Source organism: Pristiophorus japonicus, chromosome 9 (assembly GCF_044704955.1).
Source record: "Pristiophorus japonicus isolate sPriJap1 chromosome 9, sPriJap1.hap1, whole genome shotgun sequence".
Taxonomy (NCBI): Eukaryota; Metazoa; Chordata; class Chondrichthyes; family Pristiophoridae; genus Pristiophorus; species Pristiophorus japonicus.
The window spans coordinates 209935019-209948719 of record NC_091985.1 but is presented as its reverse complement, the minus strand read 5'-3'; the positions used below and the strand labels follow the sequence as shown (position 1 = coordinate 209948719).

General features: G+C 48.2%; 1 protein-coding gene and 1 pseudogene across 1 annotated transcript in view; both read right to left on the bottom strand.

Annotated features, from left to right (window-relative positions):
* LOC139274102 (zinc finger protein 585A-like) overlaps positions 1 to 13701 on the bottom strand; it is a 76307-nt pseudogene that overhangs the window by 15135 nt on the left and 47471 nt on the right.
* The window catches only part of LOC139273585 (EEF1A lysine methyltransferase 3-like), a 63519-nt gene that overhangs the window by 43977 nt on the left and 5841 nt on the right, over positions 1 to 13701 (bottom strand). Inside the window, exon 2 of the mRNA XM_070890533.1 lies at positions 9712 to 9924. The gene's annotated coding sequence lies outside the window, so the exon portion shown is untranslated. The remainder of the gene's footprint in view (positions 1 to 9711; positions 9925 to 13701) is intronic.

Genomic DNA, 13701 nt, shown 5'->3' with positions numbered 1-13701 from the left:
CTTACTGAATGATGGTGCAGACTTGAAGGGCCGAATGGCCTACTCCTGCACCTATTTTCTATGTTTCTATAAGAACAGAAGAACATAAGAATTGGAGCAGGAGTAGGCGATTCGGCCCCTCGAGCCTGCTCCGCCATTCAATAAGATCACGGCTGATCTTCTACCTCAACAACACTTTCCTGCACTGTACCCATATCCCTTGATTCCGTTAATATCCAAAAATCTACCGATCTCTGTCTTGGATATACTCAAAGACTGAGCCTTCACAACCCTCTGGGGTAAAACATTCCAAAGATTCAGCACCCTCCGAGTGAAGAAGTTTCTCCTCAACTCTGTCCTAAATGGCCGACCCCTTATTCTGAGACTGTGGCCCCTGGTTCTAGACTCCCCAGCCAGGGGAAACATCCTCCCTGCATCTACCCTGTTAAGCCCTGTAAGACTGTTATATGTTTCAATGAGATCACCTCTCATTCTTCTAAACTCTAGAGCATATAGGCCTTGTGTGCTCAATCTCTCCTTATTGGACAATCCCCCCATCCCAGGAATCAGTCTGGTGAACCTTCGTTGCACTCCCTCTATTGCAAGTATATCCTTCCTTAGGTAAGGAGACCTAAACTGTACACAATACTCCAGATGCGGTCTCACCAGGGCCCTATATAATTGCAGTCAGATGTTTTTACTTATACTCAAATCCTCTTGAAATAAAGGCCACCATACCATTTGCTTTCTTAAATGCTTGCTGTACCTGCATGTTACCTTTCAGTGATTCATGTACAAGGACATCCAGGTCCCTCTGAACACCAACATTTTCCAACCACTCACCATTTAAAAAATACTCTGTTTTTCCAATTTTCCCACCAAAGTGGATAATTCCCATTCCTCCACATTATATTCCATTTGCCATGTTCTTACGCACTCACTTAGCCTGTCTATATCCCATTGAAACCTCTTTGCATCCTCCTCACAACTTACATTTCCACCTAGCTTTGTATCATCAGCAAACTTGGATATATAACATTTGGTCCCCTCATCCAAATCATTGATTTGATTCTGAATAGCTGGGGCCCAAGCACCGATCCTTGCGGCACCCCACTAGTAACAGCCTGCCAACCCGAAAATGACCTGGTTATTTGTTTTCTGTCAGTTAACCAATCCTAAATCCATGCAAGTAAAGTACCCCCAATCCCATGAGCCCTAATTGTGTTTAATAACCTCTTGTGTGGCACCATATCGAATGCTTTCTGAAAATCCAAATACACCACATCCACTGGTTCCCCCTTATCTATTCTATTAGTTACAACCTCAAAAAACTCTAACAGATTTGTCAAACCTAATTTCCCTTTCATAAATCCATGTCGACTCTGCCCAATCCTATTGTTATTTTCTAATTGTCCTGTTACCATGTCCTTAATAATAGATTCTAGCATTTTCCCTCCGACTGATGTCAGGCTAACTGGTCTGTAGTTCCCCATTCTCTCTCTCCCTCCTTTCTTAAATAGTGGGGTTACATTAGTTACCTTCCAATCTGCGGGAACCTTTCTGGGACCTATGGAATTTTGGAAGATGACAGCCAATGCATCCACTATCGCAATGGCCACCTCTTTCAAAACCCTAGGATGTAGCCCATCAGGTCAAGATCAAAATCTCCAGATGACGCCAAAAGAGAAACAATGGCCAACTGTGAAGTGGACTGTAAGTGACTTCAGTGTGAACACACAGGTTAGTAAATGGGGCAGGTAAATGGCAAATGAAATTTAATGCAGAGAAATATGATGATAGATTTTGGGAGGAATTGTACATTAAATGGTGAAACTTTAAAAAGAGTAGAGGAGTAGAGAGATTTAGGGTTGTAAGATTCTAGCTAAGGTCTTGTCTTATTCATTATCAGTGTCAGCAACTTTAATATCCGACTAAGAAATACAAGATGAGCAGATTCTCAGTCCACTGACGTACCTTATATTGATCCATCAATCAGAGTAAACATGCAAGTCCCGCGTGTCCACAGTAACTGACACGAGGTCAGCCCGTGGGATGGAACCTCGGGCGCCCTGAGCTTGATCTCCGGTGTCTCCAGTCCCAACTGTCCCCTTACATCAGACTCCCCTCACTTTTATACCCTGCAGTGATCCACCTCTGGCACTGGACTCCTCTTTGTCTTCCCTGCTGGGTTTTGGCAGGAAGCGAGGAAAAGACAGCTGGAAATTCTCTAATCTGTGATTTACAAGGACACTTTCCCTGGTTCCTAGCAGTTACTTTTCTTCAGTAATTTTCTCATTATCCCTAAACACCCCTGCCTGCTGTTAATTATATTACTTCTGATTGTTTCACAGTTAACGGTATAAACATCACACATTATAATCTAATCTATTCTATTCCTCCCGCTGTTTTCAGCTTACTTTGTGGTTAATAATAGACAAAACCCTGTTTTTTCCCCAGATCTGATTACAGATTCTAACTGCTCAATTCAGTGAATGGAATGTCTTATCAGTGTTGCCATGGCGACCTGTCTGCCGTGAAGCGCCTGTTTGAGTTTCTAACTCACACTAAACTTCTCTTTCCCATAATACACATTAATCAGCTATTTGATGTCAATGTATTTTAGCCATGCTATGTTAATATCTCTAAAACCTACAAGCGGTTCAGATATAGAAATCTTTAAGATGAAATAGCGGTTAAAAAAGCACATGTGATCCTAAGTTTTATAAATAGGGGTGTAGAGTACAAAAGGGCAGAGGTCACATTCAGGAAGGATAGAGAGAGAGGAGAAGGAGCTGGGGTAGCATTGCTGGTTACAGAGGAAATTAACGCAATAGTAAGGAAGGACATTAACTTGGATGATGTGGAATCTGTATGGGTAGAGCTGCGGAATACCAAAGGGTAGAAAACACTAGTGGGAGTTGTGTACAGACCACCAAACAGTAGTAGTGAGGTTGGGGATGTCATCAAACAAGAAATTAGGTATGCGTGCAATAAAGGTACAGCAGTTATCATGGGCGACTTTAATTTACATATAGATTGGGCTAACCAAACTGGGAGCAATGCAGTGGAGGACTTCCTGGAGTGTATTAGGGATGGCTTTCTAGACCAATATGTTGAGGAACCAACTAGAGAGCTGGCCATCCTCGACTGGGTGTTGTGTAATGAGAGAGGACTAATTAGCAATCTTGTTGTGCGAGGCCCCCTGGGAAAAGTGACCATAATATGTAGAATTCTTTATTAAAATAGAGAGTGACAGTGTTAATTCAGAGATTAGGGTCCTGAACTGAAGGAAAGGTAACATCGATGGTATGAGATGTGAATTGGCTAGAATAGACTGGAAAATGATACTTAAAGGGTTGACGGTGGATAGTCAATGGCAGATATTTATAGATTACATGGATGAACTTCAACAATTGTACATTCCTGTCTGGAGTAAAAATAAAAAAGGGGAAGGTAGCTCAACAGTGGCTAAGAAGGGAAATTAGGGATAGTGTTAAATCCAAGGAAGAGGCATATAAATTGGCCAGAAAAAGCAGCAAACCTGAGGACTGGGAGAAATTTAGAATTCAGCAAAGGAGGACAAAGGGTCTAATTAGCAGGGGAAAAATAAAGTATGAGAGGAAGCTTGCAGGGAACGTAAAAACTGACTACATATATCTATAGAAGCTTTTGCAAAGAGAAAAAGATTAGTGAAGACAAACGTAGGTCCTTTGCAGTCAGAATCAGGTGAATTTATAATGGGAAACAAAGAACTGGCAGACCAATTGAACAAATACTTTAGATCTGTCTTCACTAAAGAAGGTACAAATAATTTTCCGGAAATACTAGGGGTTCGAAGGTCCAGCAAAAAGGAGGAACTGAAGAAAATCCTTATTAGTCAGGAAACTGTGTTAGGGAAATTGATGGGATTGAAGGCTGATAAATCCCCAGCGCCTAATAGGCTGCATCCCAGAGTACTTAAGGAAGTGGCCCTGGAAATAGTGGATCCATTGGTGATCATTTTCCAACATTCTATTGACTCTGGATCAGTTCCTATGGACTGGAGGGTAGCTAATGTAACACCACTTTTAAAAAAAGTAGAGAGAGAGTAAATGTGGAATTATAGACTGGTTAGCCTGACATCAGTAGTGGGGAAACTGTTGGAATAAATTATTAAAGATGAAATAGCAGTGCATTTGAAAAGCAGTGACAGGATCGGTTCAAGTCAGCATGGATTTATGAAAGGGAAATCATGCTTGACAAAACTTCTAGAATTTTTTGAGGATGTAACTAGTAAAGTGGACAAGGGAGAACCAGTGGATGTGGTGTATTTGGACTTTCAAAAGGCTTTTGACAAGATCCCACACAAGAGATTAGTGTGCAAAATTAAAGCACATGGTATTGGAGGTAATGTATTGACGTGGATTGAGAACTGGTTGGCAGACAGGAAGCAGAGAGTCAGAATAAACGGGTCCTTTTCAGAATGGCAGGCAGTGACCAGTGGGGTGCCGCAGGGTTCAGTGCTGGGACCCCAGCTATTTACAATATACATCAATGATTTAGATGAAGGAATTGAATGTAATATCTCCAAGTTTGCAGATGACACTAAGCTGAGTGGCGGTGCGAGCTGTGAGGAGGATGCTAAGAGGCTGCAGGGTGACTTGGACAGGTTAGGTGAGTGGGCAAATGCAGTATAATGTGGATAAATGTGAGGTTACCCACTTTGGGGGCAAGAACAGGAAGACAGAACATTATCTGAATGCTGACAGATTAGGAAAAGGGGAGTTGCAATGAGACCTGGGTGTCATGGTACATCATTCATTGAAGTTTGGCATGCAGGTACAGCAGGCGGTGAAGAAGGCAAATGGCATGTTGGCCTTCATAGCTAGAGGATTCAGTTTTGGTCTCCTAATCTGAGGAAGGATGGTCTTGCTATTAAGGTAGTACAGAAAATGTTCACCAGATTGATTCCCGGGATGGCAGGACTGACATATGAGGAGAGACTGGATCAACTGGGCTTGTATCCATTGGAGTTTAGAAGAATGAGAGGGGATCTCCTGGAAACGTATAAAATTCTGACGGGATGGGACAGGTTAGAGGCAGGAAGAATGTTCCCGTTGCTGGGGAGTTCCAGAACCAGGGGCAACAGTCTAAGAATAAGGGATAAGCCATTTGGGACCGAGATGAGAAGAAACTTCTTCATCCAGACGGGTCAAGTTTCGGCCTGAGTTGCTCCTATTTTTGTGGAGCAACTAGTTTAGAATGGAGTATCTTAGAAATTGCAATTCTCAGCATTCAGTTTGCTCCAGTTCTAGTCAGTTAGAACAGTTTCATTTTAGAACAGATCTTTTTTTTTCAAAAGCGCGCGTATCCGGCCACTTACGCCTGTTTTGCAAGTTTAGGCAGTGAAAACTTACTCCAAACTAACTTAGAATGGAGTTAGTGTAGATTTTTGTATGCTCAGAAAATCCTTGCCTACACTTAGAAATCAGGCGTAAGGAATGAGAGATGGGGGGAGCGGTGGGGGGGGGGGGGGGGGGGAGTTTACAAACATGAAACACATCACTTTTACAAATAAAGAGCCATCATCAATAATAAATGATAAATAAATCAATAAATCAACCAATAAATCAATCAAAATAAATAAATAAATAAATAAATTTTAAAAATCAATAAATAAAAAATTAAGTTCCTACTAACCGACTGCAGCACCGGGAGCCCTCCAACAGGGTGCTGGGACGCCCCCACCCCCCCCCCCCCCCCCGCCCCGCCCCGCGTGTCTCTCTCTCTCTCTCTCTGTCTGTCAGTGTTCCTCTGTGTTTCTGACAGAGAGGGGTGGGGGGAGGAAGGGGGGAGGGATGGGGGAGAGGAGTGGGAGGGATGGGGGAGAGGAGTGGGAGGGATGAGGGAGAGGAGAGGGAGGGATGGGGAGAGGAGAGGGAGGGATGGGGGAGAGGAGAGGGAGGGATGGGGGAGAGGAGAGGGAGGGATGGGGGAGAGGAGAGGGAGGGATGGGGGAGAGGAGAGGGAGGGATGAGGGCGAGGAGAGGAGAGGGAGGGATGAGGGAGAGGAGAGGGAGGGATGGGGAGAGGAGAGGGAGGGAGGGGGGAGAGGAGAGGGTGGGAGGGGGGAGAGGAGAGGGTGGGAGGGGGGAGAGGAGAGGGAGGGAGGGGGGAGAGGAGAGGGAGGGAGGGGGGAGAGGAGAGGGAGGGGGGAGAGGAGAGGGAGGGAGGGAGGGAGGGGGTAAAGGAGAGGGAGGAGATGAGAGGAGAGGGAGGGAGAGAGGGAGGGAGGGGGGAGAGGAGAGGGAGGGGGAGAGGAGTGGGAGGGAGAGGGGAGAGGAGGAGAGGGAGGGAGAGGGCGAGGAAAGGGAGGGATGGGATGGGGAGAGGAGAGGGAGGGAGGGGGGAGAGGAGAGGGAGGGAGGGGGGAGAGGAGAGGGAGGGAGGGGGAGAGGAGAGGGAGGGGGCGAGGAGAGGAGAGGGAGGGGGCGAGGAGAGAGAGGGAGTGGGCGAGGAGAGGGAGGGAGAGAGGAGAGGGAGGAAGGGGGAGAGGAGAGTGAGGGGGAGAGGAGATGGAGGGAGGGGGAGAGACGAGATGGAGGGAGGGGGGGGAGACGAGATGGAGGGAGAGGGAGAGGAGAGGGAGGGAGGGGGAGAGGAGAGGGAGGGAGGTGGGAGAAGAAGAGGGAGGGAATGGGGAGAAGAAGAGGGAGAGAATGAGGAGAGGGAGGGAGGGGGGAGAGGAGGTGGAGGGAGGGGGGGAGAGGAGGTGGAGGGAGGGGGGAGAGGAGGTGGAGGGAGGGGGGAGAGGAGGTGGAGGGAGGGGGCAGAGGAGGTGGAGGGAGGGGGGAGAGGAGAGGGAGGGAGGGGGGAGAGGAGAGGGAGGGAGGGGGGAGAGGAGAGGGAGAGAGGGGCGTAGAGGAGGGGGAGAGGAGAGGGGGAGAGTAGAGGGAGGGGGGAGAGGAGAGAGGGGTCGGGGGAGAGGAGAGAGAGGGAGGGAGGGGGAGAGGATAGGGAGGAAGGGGGGAGAGGAGAGGGAGGAAGGGGGGAGAGGAGAGGGAGGAAGGGGGGAGAGGAGAGGGAGGGAGGGGGGAGAGGAGAGGGAGGGAGGTGGGAGAGGAGAGGGAGGGAGGTGGGAGAGGGAGGGAGGTGGGTGAGGAGGGGGAGAGGGGGGGAGAGGGAGGGGGGAGAGGGGGGGAGTGGGAGAGGGAAGGGGGGAGAGGGGAGGGAAGGAGGGCGGGGGAGAGGGGAGGGAAGGAGGGGGAGAGGGAGGGAGGGTGCGGGGAGAGGAGAGGGAGGGGGGAGGGAGGGAGGGGGGAGAGGAGAGGGAGGGGGCGAGGAGAGGGAGGGGCGGAGGGGGGGAGGAGAGGGAGGGAGGGAGGGGGGAGGAGAGGGAGGGAGGCGGAGAGGAGAGGGCGGGTGGGGGGGGAGAGGAGAGGGGGGAGTGACGGGGAGAGGAGAGGGGGGAGTGAGGGGGTAGAGGAGACGGGGGAGGGAGGGGGAGAGGAGAGGGAGGAGAAGAGGAGAGGGAGGGGGGAGGGAGGGGAGGGGGGAGAGGAGAGGGAGGGGAGGGGAGAGGAGAGGGAGGGAGGTGGAGAGGGAGGGGGGGAGAGGTGCAGAGAGGCGGGGGCGGGGGAGGAGAGGCGGGGGCGGGGGAGGAGAGGCGGGGGCGGGGGAGGAGAGGCGGTGGCGGGGGCGGGGAGGCTGAACGGGCCCGGCCGACGAAAGGAAGTCGGGCCGAAGACTTCAGGCGGGGCGCGCCCCGAGCAAGATGCCGGGCGGGCGGACCCCACCAAGGACATGCAGGGCGGTGGAGCAGAGCGGGAGCTGAACGGGGGCTGCCTGGAGCTACTGCACATGCACGCACACTCTAGCGCACATGTGCAGCGATCCCAGCAGTGTGTGCAGCGCCGGGACCTGGCTCCGCCCCCCCACAGCTTGTGCTGCGCTGCGCCAAGTGCCTGGAATGTTCCAGCAGTGGGGAGAATACCGAGGTAAGTTTTAGGCGCGGTTTTAAGCATGGAAATCAGGCGGGGCCCGAAACCTGATCCCAGAGAGTGGTTAACCTGTGGAATTCTCTACCGCACAGAGTTTTTGATGCCAGTTCATTAGATATATTCAAAAGGGAGATAGATATGGCCCTTACGGCCAAAGGGATCAAGGGGTATGGAGTGAAAGCAGGAAAGGGGTACTGAGGTTAAATGATCAGCCGTGATCTTATTGAATGGTGGTGCAGGCTCGAGGGGCCAAATGGCCTACTCCTGCACCTAATTTCTATGTTTCTATGTAAACCTGTACAAATCATTGGTTAGGATGCAGTTCGAATATTGTGTCAGGTCTTGGGGATCTTACACCAGGAAGGATGTCGAGGCCATGGAGAGGTGCAGAGAAATTCACTGAGATGATACCAGGGACAAGAGCCTTTAGTTATCAGGGGAGATTGGAGAAACTGGGTCTCTTTTCATTCGAACAAAGGGTAATTGGAGATCTGAAGGAAGTGGTCAGAATTTGATCAGGTAAATGAGGATAAACTATTTCCACCAGTCAGCGAGTCAGTAACTCGAGGGCATCAAATTCAAATCATCACCAAAAGGCTTAGACCCAGGGAGGAACTATCGAGCACACTGTACAACAATGTTCGGGACACTCACTGTCCCTCTGGATCTGTGTCCGGAGGAGGAACTTATGGGTTTCTCTTATCTTTTAGTTACAGTTAAATTATGTTCTCATGGAGGTGATGGATGTCAGTGCTGGGGAATGGGGTATTCTGAGCACCAAGTGTCTGCCTGAAACACTCTCCAGTCAGGTACAGCATGGGTTAGATACAGAGTAAAGCTCCCTCTATAGTGTCCCATCAAACACTCCCAGGGCAGGTACAGCACGGGTTAGATACAGAGTAAAGCTCACGCTACACTGTCCCATCAAACACTCTCAGGGAAGTGTCGATGGAGCTATATTCTGTATGTAAATTAGACTGTCCCTGCCCCAGGAATCCCAGAGGGTGACATGAGATGCTCTGACTGATAAAAAGTTTAAGATAAGCTATGATCCTATTGAATGGCGTAGCAGGCTCGAGGGGTGGTATGGCCTCCTCCTGCTCCTAATTCTTCTGTTCTTATAAAATGTCCTGTTGCCCGGCACTAACCTCCATCACCTCAATGAGCACAAAGAGTCACCTAAAGAAGCTACTGGTGAATCTGCTTCCACCACCCTTTCAGGCAGTGCGTTCCAGGTCATAACATCTCACCGCTTAATTTGTCCCCTCATGTAGCATTTGGTTCATTGGCCAAACACCTTAAATCTGTCCCTCTGGTTTCCGACCCTTCTGACACTGAAAATGGTTCCTCCTTATTAAGAGGGTTGGTGGGCTGGAGGAGGTTACAGAGATAGGGAGGGGCGAGGCCTTGGAGGGATTTGAACAAGAGGATGAGAATTTTAAAAGCTGAAGCCACCAGCCGTCTCCCCCAGTGCAGACTGTGACTCACTAACAGGAAGGATGTTACTTTAACTACGACAGATGTACAATGAGAGGAAATCAATCTCTGTCCCTTTAACTAACAGTGACATGTAGAGAGGGAATTGAATGATCTTCAAACACTTGGTCCACATGGCAATGAAGTGTCTGAAACTTATAATAGGAACTCCAGGAAAACAAAATACTGACAAATGTTAAACTGTTTGGTTGACAAAATAAATCTTGATTTAACTTTTTAAAAATGAATTGTTTAACAGGGGTTCTCACTGACTCACCTGACAGGCCGACTCAGGATCCACCCCTCAAGCACCGCGATTGGTTGCAGAACACGCTGCTCCCGGGGCCCTCCGGCCTCTGACCTCTGACCTCTCTTCCTGTTGGTTCCCAGGGCAATCAATCACCACTCGCCGACATTACGCTGCTAGATGAATTAGTAATCTCGTTGTGCAAGGCCCCTTGGGGAAGAGTGACCATAATATGGTGGAATTCTACATTAGGATGGAGAATGAAACAGTTAATTCAGAGACCATGGTCCAGAACAGAAAGAAGGGTAACTTTGAAGGTATGAGGCGTGAATTGGCTAGGATAGATTGGCGAATGATACTTAAGGGGTTGATAGTGGATGGACAATGGCAGAAATTTAGAGACCGCATGGATGAACGACAACAATTGTACATCCCTGTCTGGCGTAAAAATAAAAAAGGGAAGATGGCTCAACCGTGGCTATCAAGGGAAATCAGGGATAGTATTAAAGCCAAGGAAGTGGCATACAAATTGGCCAGAAATAGCAGCGAACCCGGGGACTGGGAGAAATTTTGAACTCAGCAGAGGAGGACAAAGGGTTTGATTAGGGCAGGGAAAATAGAGTACGAGAGGAAGCTTGCAAGGAACATTAAGACGGACTGCAAAAGCTTCTACAGATATGTAAAGAGAAAAAGGTTAGTAAAGACAAACATAGGTCCCCTGCAGTCAGAATCAGGGGAAGTCATAACGGGGAACAAAGAAATGGCAGACCAATTGAACAAGTACTTTGGTTTGGTATTCACTAAAGAGGACACAAACAACTTTCCGGATATAAAAGGGGTCAGAGGGTCTAGTAAGGAGGAACTGAGGGAAATCCTTATTAGTCGGGAAATTGTGTTGGGGAAATTGATGGGATTGAAGGCCGATAAATCCCCAGGGCCTGATGGACTGCATCCCAGAGTACTTAAGAAGGTGGCCTTGGAAATAACGGATGCATTGACAGTCATTTTCCAACATTTCATTGACTCTGGATCAGTTCCTATGGAGTGGAGGGTAGCCAATATAACCCCACTTTTTTAAAAAGGAGGGAGACAGAAAACAGGGAATTATAGACCGGTCAGCCTGACATCGGTAGTGGGTAAAATGATGGAATCAATTATTAAGGATGTCATAGCAGCACATTTGGAAAGAGGTGACATGATAGGTCCAAGTCAGCATGGAATTGTGAAAGGGAAATCATGCTTGACAAATCTGCTGGAATTTTTTGAGGATGTTTCCAGTAGAGTGGACAAGAGAGAACCAGTTGATGTGTATTTGGACTTTCAGACGGCTTTCGACAAGGTCCCACACAAGAGATTAATGTGCAAAGTTAAAGCACATGGGATTGGGGGTAATGTGCTGATGTGGATTGAGAACTGGTTGGCAGACAGGAAGCAAAGAGTAGGAGTAAATGGGTCCTTTTCAGAATGGCAGGCACTGACTAGTGGGGTACCGCAAGGTTCAGTGCTGGGACCCCAGCTACTTACAATATACATTAATGATTTAGACGAAGGAATGGAGTGTAATATCTCCAAGTTTGCAAATGACACTAAACTAGGTGGCAGTGTGAGCTGTGAGGAGGATGCTAAGAGGCTGCAGGGTAACCTGGACAGGTTAGGTGAGTGGGCAAATGCATGGCAGATGCAGTATAATGTAGATAAATGTGAGGTTATCCACTTTGGTGGCAAAAACAGGAAGGCAGAATATTATCTGAATGGTGACAGATTAGGAAAACGGGAGCTGCAATGAGACCTAGGTGTCATAGTACATCAGTCATTGAATGTTGGCATGCAGGTACAGCAGGCGGTTAAGAAAGCAAATGGCATGTTGGCCTTCATAGCAAGAGGATTTGAGTATAGGAGCAGGAGGTCTTACTGCAGTTGTACAGGATGTTGGTGAGGCCACACCTTGAATATTGTGTACAGTTTTGGTCTCCTAATCTGAGGAAGGACATTCTTGCTATTGAGGGAGTGCAGCGAAGGTTCACCAGACTGATTCCTGGGATGACAGGGCTGACATATGAAGAAAGGCTGGATCGACTAGGTTTATATTCACTGGAATTTAGAAGAATGAGATGGGATCTCACAGAAACATATACAATTCTGACGGGATTGGACAGGTTAGATGCAGGAAGAATGTTCCCAATGTTGGAGATGTGCAGAACCAGAGGTCACAGTCTAAGGATAAGGGGTAAGCCATTTAGGACCGAGATGAGAAGAAACTTCTTCACTCAGAGAATTGCGAACCTGTGGCATTCTCTACCACAGAAAATTGTTGAGGCCAGTTCGTTCGATATATTCTAAAGGGAGTTAGATGTGGCCCTTACGGCTAAAGGGATCAAGGGGTATGGAGAGAAAGCAGGAATTGGGTACTGAAGTTGCATGATCAGCCATGATCATATTGAATGGTGGTGCAGGCTCAAAGGGCCGAATGGCCTACTCCTGCATCTATTTTCTATGTTTCTATGTAATTAATCAAAGGTTTAGAGGGGATTTGAGAAGTGAGTCTGAAAGGGTGATAGAGGCAGAAACCCTCATAGCATTTAAATGTACCTGGATATGTACTTGAGGGGCCTAGATAGGCACTTGAGGGGCCTAGATAGAGTGGATAGGAAGGACTCATTTCCCTTCGCACAGGGGTCAATAACTGGGGAGCATAGCTTTAAAGTAATTGGTAGAAGGTTTAAAGGTGTATAAAATTATGAAGGGCCTCGATAGAGTGGATCGGGAGGACCTATTTCCCTTCGAAGAGCGGTCAGCTTTGGCTTATTGGGTAGCACACTCGCATCTGAGTCAGAAGGTTGTGGGTTCAAGTCCCACTCCAGGGACTTGAGCACATAAATCTAGACTGACACTCCAGTGCAGTGCTGAGGGAGTGCTGCACTGTCGGAGGTGCCGTCTTTCAGATGAGACGTTAAACTGAGGTCCCCTCTGCTCTTTCAAGTGGACGTAAAAGATCCCATTGCACTACTTAAAGAGTTATCCCCAATGTCCTGGCAAATATTTATCCCTCAATCAACATAACAAAAACAGATTATCTGGTCATTATCACATTGCTGTTTGTGGGAGCTTGCTGTGCGCAAACTGGCTGCCGCGTTTCCCACATTACAACAGTGACTAAACTCCAAAAGTACTTAATTCTCTGTAAAGGGCTTTGAGACATCTGGTGAAAGGTGCTATATAAATGTAAGTCGTTGTTTCTTTTGAAGTGCTGTAACCTACAAGGCTAGTGACCAAGAGCTGGAAATTCTTCTTCTTAGGCAGCCTCCCGGAGTCGAGGAAGACTTGCCCCACACCAATACGAGTTCTAAGGTGACTAATGAGTCCTATGTGGGATCTCCAGTCTCTGTCACAGGTGGGGCAGGTGTTGGTTGAAGGGACGGGTGGGTGGGGTGCTTAGTTTGTCGCACGCTCCTTCCACTGTTTGTATTTGGCTTCCATGTGCTCATGACAAAGGGTTAGGGTTCGGCCTTCTCGAATGCTTCTCCTCCACTTTGCGTGTCCTTGGGCCTGAGATTCCCAAGAGTCGGTGGGGATGTTTCATTTTTTCAAGGAGGCTTTGAGGGTGTCCTTGAATCACTTTCTTTTTCTTCCTGGGACTCACTTGCCGTAGAGTGCTTGATTCGGGAGTTTTGTATCGGTTATGCGGACAATGTGGCCCATCCATCGGAGCTGATCAAGCAATGGTCAATGCCTCGATGTTGGGGACATTGGCCTGAGAGAGAACACTGACGATGGTGCGCCTATCCTGCCAATGGATTTGCAGTATTTTGCAGAGGCAGCGTTGGTGGTACTTCTTCAGTGCCTTGAGGTGTCTACTGTACATAGTCCATGACTCTGAAGCATATAGGAGGGCGGGTATCACTACTGCTCTGTAGACCATGAGCTTGGTGCCAAGTTTGAGATCATGTTGTTCGAACACTCTTTATGTCAGGCGACCGAAGGCTGCACTGGCACAATGAAGGTGGTGTAGGACTTCACCAT